General features: G+C 27.4%; 1 pseudogene; it reads right to left on the bottom strand.

The window, feature by feature from the left end:
• Positions 1 to 2,594: 2,594 nt before the first annotated feature.
• On the bottom strand, positions 2,595 to 6,564 carry LOC132945161 (uncharacterized; annotated as a pseudogene).
• Between the last annotated feature and the right edge of the window lie 941 nt (positions 6,565 to 7,505).

Genomic DNA, 7,505 nt, shown 5'->3' with positions numbered 1-7,505 from the left:
TATCTTTACTCATATTTTACATAACTACAAAACAAACATTTTGATTTAACTGTATCATCATTTTGATAATAAAAGTGAAATTGTTTAATGGTTTTTAATGATATTATTACAAAATGTTAGGAATTCTGTCGTGAACAGCAGGGATCAGGGATAAAAAGAACCTTAAATTAATCATTTAATTGTTTGTTTATTTTTATTTATTTTATTTACTCTCATTTCATTAAAGACTAATTTTAGAAAATTTTTAAGAGTTTCGAGTTAAAATAAAATTACCATTAGAACTATTTGATGTTATATCAGTAAGTGTAGTAAAAATATATTATTGTAACATGCAATTTTACGATGAAATGGAAATGTTGTTACACATTGTTGATGTTGAAAAACTTGAAAATTTCATACTTTAAATCTGATATCTACCAGATTTTAATGTACCTAAGCACTGTTCGCGGCATTGAAAATATGAGTTTTTACTTTTTACATAAAATATAGTTATTTAAGTTTATCAGTGTTTAATATATTTTTACATAAATTATTATTATTTAAATATTGATTAACCCTGCGTGGGTCGCGTGCATTGATAGTACGCTGTACGCCTGTAGTACGCCTGTAGTCGCGCGGATTACAGTTGTAATCCATTTTTTTTTTTTTTTTTTTTATAGGTTCTAAGTATATTGAAAATGTAAATTATTGTTATATACTAAGTACATATTTACAAATATATTGCGATAAAGAAAAAATTAAAATTTTTATTTTTTACTTTAGAATATACATTTTAACTTAAATGAGAATAAATAATAATTTATTAGAATTTGTTTTCTTAAATTGTAATGATACTCAATGTAATTAAATTTTTATAATATTTCTGTACAAACATATTAATATTTTAGTATTTTACATATATTTTAGCTCTCTATATTTATAATTACAAAAAAAACAAGAGTACTTTATACATTTTTACATATTCTAACTTTTAATTATAAAAAAAAAATACATTTTTATTGATTTGAAATAATTTAAGATGATTCTTCACTCTGTTCTTCATCACAACACCCAATACAAATATATTTTAAATGATCTGGACACACCCATTTGTAACAACGTTCACATGATTTTCTCGTACTTTTGTTTCTTGCTCTTCCGCACAAATAACATCGACCAATTCCCTTAGGACGTTCAGGCAAAATTGGTGTATCTTCAACGAGGCCTACAATTTTCATACCACGACTCCTAATATGTTTTGGTAATTTTGAATTTTTAATACGTCTTTCAATATTCGGTTTCATCAGTTGTAAAGCTAATGCTTCTAAAAAAAAACGTCAATAAACGGAAAAAAAACGGGCGTGAAAGATCGCGCGGCATACACTGGTAATCCAACACACTTTGAATTCCGATGACAACGAGAACTTATGCGACCAGTAATCGGAAACAAACTAATTATATTAAGCAACATGTTATTCGAAGGTACTGAAAAGATAAGATAACTTTATTGGTTTTCAATATACGAAAAAACCATTTATTTTTAGATGGATTACAATAGTAATACGCGCGACCTACGCAGGGTTAAATTTATGTGATTGCCGATCGGCCAATAAGACCTAGGTAGTCCGACGAAGTATATTACAACTATTGAAGCGACTTATGGCAAATTATTTATATTATACAAAAATTTGATTTGAAATTGCAAAAGTCAAAAAATTAAATTGTTTATACCTAGTATTAAATTAGTTCACTGCTAATATATTTATTATTATGTAATATTAACCTGTTAACTCAAATGTATGTTGGTATTGTATATCAAGATTTGTAATAAATTGTAAATGATGATGAAAAACAGTGGGGTCATTAAAAGTTGTGAATGACATAGCAGAGCAAGGAGTGTCTTTAATTTCATCTTTTAATTCAGTTCTGACCAATCAAGAGGAACAAAAACAGTTTTTACTGCAAGTCGTTGAAAAACATCGTCAACAGTATCCTGACCCAAACAAAAAAACACTTCAAAATCTCTAAATGCCTTATATTTTTTGTTTATATTATTAATTTTATAACTATTTTGTATCTGACATAATGCAAAAGTATTAAAAGTATTCACATTTATGTATAGAGTTGACGGAAAATAATAAATTATTAATTTTCAATATTTATATATTTATTACTATTCATATATTTTTAAATGCATTGAGCGACCAGTAAAACTTGATTCAGAATTCTAAAACTTCATCGAAATAGTTTTTATGGTAAATAGAACCTGATAGTAAGGAAAGAAATGTAAAAAAAAAAAAATTTAAGTGGCACCCTAAGGTACATATTCTAAAAAAAAACTATTAAATCATATAAAATAGTAATCAAGTAAAACGATATTGAAATGGAACTGACCCAGCGTTTACAAAATAATCAGCGAAATATTCTCGTACATCAATCCCTTCATGACGAGCTCCGGAGTTTCCATAATTTTGAATATCGTCCAAATTATTAAAAAATGTATCCTCAAATTAATATCCGTCTATCCTTCGTACATAATTATGTAAAATGCAGCATGCTTTCACGATACAGTCGGTAAAATCTGATTCGACTAATATCGGGGTGTGTAAAACTCTTCATTTATTCGCTAGAATTCCAAAAGCACATTCCACATACCGCCTAGCCCTCGACAACCTGTAGTTGAAAATTTTTCTTTTATCATTAAGTCCACGTCCTGGGTACGGTCTCAATACATTTTTATGTAGGCCAAACGCTTCGTCTGCTACTATAACGAAGGGTTGGGGGGAATCTGTGGTATTAGGTAGGCACACCGGTTCGGGAAGATTTAGTTCTTCGGAATACAGTTTTCTACGGGCATTCTTTAAAAACGGTAGAATCACCCTCTCTACCATAAGCACCGACGTCAATGGTCGTAAAACAATATTCTGCATCTACTACACCTATTAAAATAATAGAGAAATATTTTTTATAATTAAAAAACATAGATCCCTCATTTCTTGGATTCACACATCTGATGTGTTTTCCATCTACTGCTCCAATACAATTTGGAAAGTTAGTCTTTTGGTAAAACTTATTTGCAATATCTATCCATTGCTCTTGGCTAGTTAGTTCTGGCATCTCTGTAGGCTGTAAGGTGGTCCATATAACTTTGCACGTTTCTTGGACGATTGTTCCAATTGTACTTCGTCCCAATAAGAACTCGTATTGCAACGCCACAAAATTCGATCCAGTAGATAAATATCTAAAATTTATTTGTTAATTTATATATATTTTGTTTAAAATGTATATTTTTTAGATTCTGAGTGGAACGAAGAATGTATTGATTTTACAATGATGTGTGTTTTTTTATTTTTTTTTTGTGTCTGTCATCACGTTTTAGGACAGTAAAAGTGCTTGGATTTTCTTAAATAGTATCTTTTCTGATAGGAAAGTGAATCTAGTTGGTACTTTGGGGGATCAAAAGTAAACATTTTCCAGTAGTTTTCAAAAGCGCCGGGAAAAACAAAAGAAAAATTAAGGAAAAACGGGAATTTTTACACAAAATCTGTTTTTGGAAATATCAATTTTGGTTTTTGGTGTAACTCTTAAAAAAATGACCGTAGGTACATGAAATATTGACTGAATGTTTATATTAGCATATTCTATACACCATAAAATTTTCAAAATATTTTGACTTATTTTGGGCTATTTATGGACATTTTCATTTTCTACTTTTATTAGTTTTTTTTTCTATAAATATCAATAAAATTTTATCTGTTGGTTAAAAAAGCTTAAAAATGTAATAAAAAGCTCCTAGTATATTGTTTTAAAGGTAGAAGAGAAAAATTAAAAATCCCTAGTCACAATTTTTTTTTATAAGCACTTAAAGTTATAAAATATTGACAAAATACGTAAAAATGACGAAAATTTGCAAATTATTTATGTTAGAAATTCATAAAAAATTTTCTTTTTAATTCTAAGGTTTATATTTTTAGGGTTATATTTTTAAGTTCACATTTCTTTTAAAAATATAATAAATACTTCTGTATAAAAATTGTACATTTCATAAATTGTTAACTAGAAAATAATCATTAAATTTTCGATTTTAAAAATGTTGTCAACATTTGAACTTCAAATTCCTATAAAAAAAATTTGTGTCTATATATTTTTAATATTTTACGATTGTTATTATAACAATATATCAGGAGCCTTGTATTAAATTTTCAAGCTTTTTCGCCCAACAGATAACATTTTATTGATATTTATAGAAAAAAAAAACTAAAAAAAGTAGAAAATGAAAATGTCCGTTCATAGCTCAAAATAAGTCAAAATATTTTGAAAATTTTATGGTATATAGAATATGCTAATATAAACATTCAGTCAAAATTTCATGTACCTACGGTAATTTTTTTAAGAGTTACACCGAAAACAAAAATCGATATTTCCAAAAACAGATTTTGTGTAAAAATTCACGTTTTTCCTCAAATTTTATTTTGTTTTTCACGGCGCTTTTGAAACTACTGGAAAATGTTTGATTTTAAAATTTAAATAATATTTACTAATAATAATTTATATTAGTTGAAGAATTGAAGAAAAAATGGAAGCATTGTAGAGATAACTACGCAAGAGTAGTTAATGAAACTAGAAAAACTGCAAGTGGTTCGGAAGTCAAAAACTCTACAAAAAAGTATGCATACTTTGATGTACTATCCTTCCTGCAACCCGTAGTTAAGAAAAGGAAGTATGTATTTATATTGTATATAGGTAGTTTATACATTTTAAGTTAATATCAAATAATAGTTGTATAAAATTATAATATATTTACTATATGTTTATTTACAATAGGTACGAATTTTTTTTAATCTTACAAAAAAATAAATAATTATGTGCAGCTTAACATACATATTTTTCTATAATAATTATCAATATACATTATACATTATACAATAGATAATAGTTATTATTTATTAATAATATAACGTTTTATTTTAGAACTACTGGAAATGTTGGTGTTTCTATGAGTTCCATCGACGCATCAATTATAGCTGATGAAAGTTGTGAAGAAGATTGTCCAGTTCAAAAAGATGATACTACAGGTCATAGAGAAAATCCAACCCATGAGAGATATAAAAAAGAAACAAGAATAACAAGCTTCCAGTCAAATCTACTTAATTTGATGAAAAACCCTCCAATTCTACAAAAGCCTGAAGAAAACGACCCTGATAAACAGTTTCTTCTTTCATTTCTACCTGAGTTTAAGAAAATGGATGAAAATCAAAAATTAGATTTTAAAATTGAATTTTTGCAACTAGTTAAACGGATTTTGAATCCCACTCAGCTTCCAGTGGTGGAATCTCATCCCTTTCATCAAAATTTTCAAAATCCCTTTTACAACCAAAACTCTGTCCCGAACTTTCAAACTGGTCTTCCTCAAACGGCACAAATATATAATTCTTCTTCTTCACTTCTCCCAACTTATAAACCACCTTCCAATACATATCATCAACAATTTATTCCGAATAATCAAATTGATATTGATATTCCACAAACATCTAACTCTTCATATTTTGGTGAAAATTCACATTAATTTAGTATACTAATAATTATTCATAAGAATATTTTTACTTTTTAATTCAGGTATAATTTTTTATTTTTTTTTTTTAAATTTTTAATTATCCTATAAATAATTAGTTTTTTAATCTTATGTTTATAAAATTTTAAAATTTATAATAATAATTCATACGAATATTTTTATTATTTAATGTAGATAAAATCTTTAATTTTATCTTCATTTTTAAATATACTGTAAACTATTCATTTTTTAACCTTATATAATCATAACATTTTAAAATGTATAATGATAATAATTCAAATTTAAATTAAATTTTTTATTTTTTTATTTTATTTTACCTTTACCTTATTGTAAGAGTCAGTCTTTCCTCCGCTGAAACTGGATACCGGAATGTTGAAACTTTTTTCGTAATATGTGGACGCACCTGTACCAAAACTTCATCGAATGAAGTTATCGACATTCTATAGTACTCAAAAAATTTGAGTGGGTATTGTCTGATGTCTGCATAAAAATTAATGAAGCGTGCTTTTTCGTATCTACTTTTATTAAAAGGATGAACCCAAAATGCTCATTCTCTCCTAGGGGGATTTAAATATCCAAACGATTCTGCCACTGCTATTACTTTCATAGCATTCATGTAATAGTTATAATCCATTCTAAACACAAGCAAATATAAAATTTAATATAGTATATTTAATTATTAAATATTAATAAGGGTTAGTTAGGGTTAGTTGGGGATGAGTAAATAATTATAGACATTAAAAATATATTAAAAAATTAACTATCTATCTATTAAAATAATTGTCCTCATATTATATATTTTTAAATATTAATTAACGTAATTCAAATACTTACTTGAGAACCTTTATTAGGAAAATCGATATTAAATTAACGTTTTAAAATTAAGTGTTTAAGTTACTTGTATTTTTCAAATTTTATAACGAATGTTGAACAGTGATCAGCACATATTTTTAAGCACAACACATCTATTCTGATGACCAACAAATGTGCAAATGATCGCGTTTTTACCGCATAGTGTGACAGTAACTAACCGCGCGTCAAATCTAAGGGTCGCGACACACTACAGCGGTTTTGACGCGCGGTGAAAACGCGCGAGCACCGCGAGTCGAAAACGCGGGATGGAAATGCATACATGTAAATGAAGTGCGACAGACTAGCGCGGTTTTGACGCGCGTTGCCGCGTGACACCGCTGCCTGTCGCGGTTTTGCGTTTTGAACGCGTTGACGCTTGGAACCGTAACACGTTGTTTTATATGGCATGCGACATACCAAAGCGGTTACGACGCGTTTTAAAACCAGTTTTTTTACCTGTTCTTACCAGATTTTAGTTTTTAAATTGACTAATTGATTTTTTGTCGAGTTAATTTATTTAACAAAAAATATATCAATATGATTGATATTGATATTTTAATCCACGAAGTGGAGAAAGAAGAATGCCTGTGGAATATTAATAGTAGTGAATATATGGACAAACACTCCAAAACAAAGGCCTGGAGAAATGTGGCCAGTGCTGTATTAAAATATTGGAATACATTTTCTGACAAGGAGCAAGAATCTTACGGTAAGCTTAATTAATTTTTATGTTTCTATGCAATTTATAATAAAATTATATATTATATAAAGAAAATAATAATAATACTTACTTTTAAAATAATTAAATAAAACAAAACATAAGTATAGGTACGTAATTTTTGAATGGCTAACACAAATATTTTAAATTTGTACGATCTATGAAATGTAAATGTAAATTTATAAATAGTGAAGTACGAGCAGGTTGCTGCATGTCGACAACGTGTTGATACCGGCGTCGAACGTGTATTAACAATAGTTTAAAAATTACTTATTTTTGTAAAATATGATCGCCTGAATTTATTTTATATTATATTAAATATATAATTATATTATATAAAATTATAATTTTGATATTATATTAAAAAAAAAACTTAGAAGTAAA

The sequence above is a fragment of the Metopolophium dirhodum genome, chromosome 1, assembly GCF_019925205.1.
Source record: "Metopolophium dirhodum isolate CAU chromosome 1, ASM1992520v1, whole genome shotgun sequence".
Lineage (NCBI taxonomy): Eukaryota > Metazoa > Arthropoda > Insecta > Hemiptera > Aphididae > Metopolophium > Metopolophium dirhodum.
This window is presented reverse-complemented; position numbering and strand designations above follow the sequence as displayed.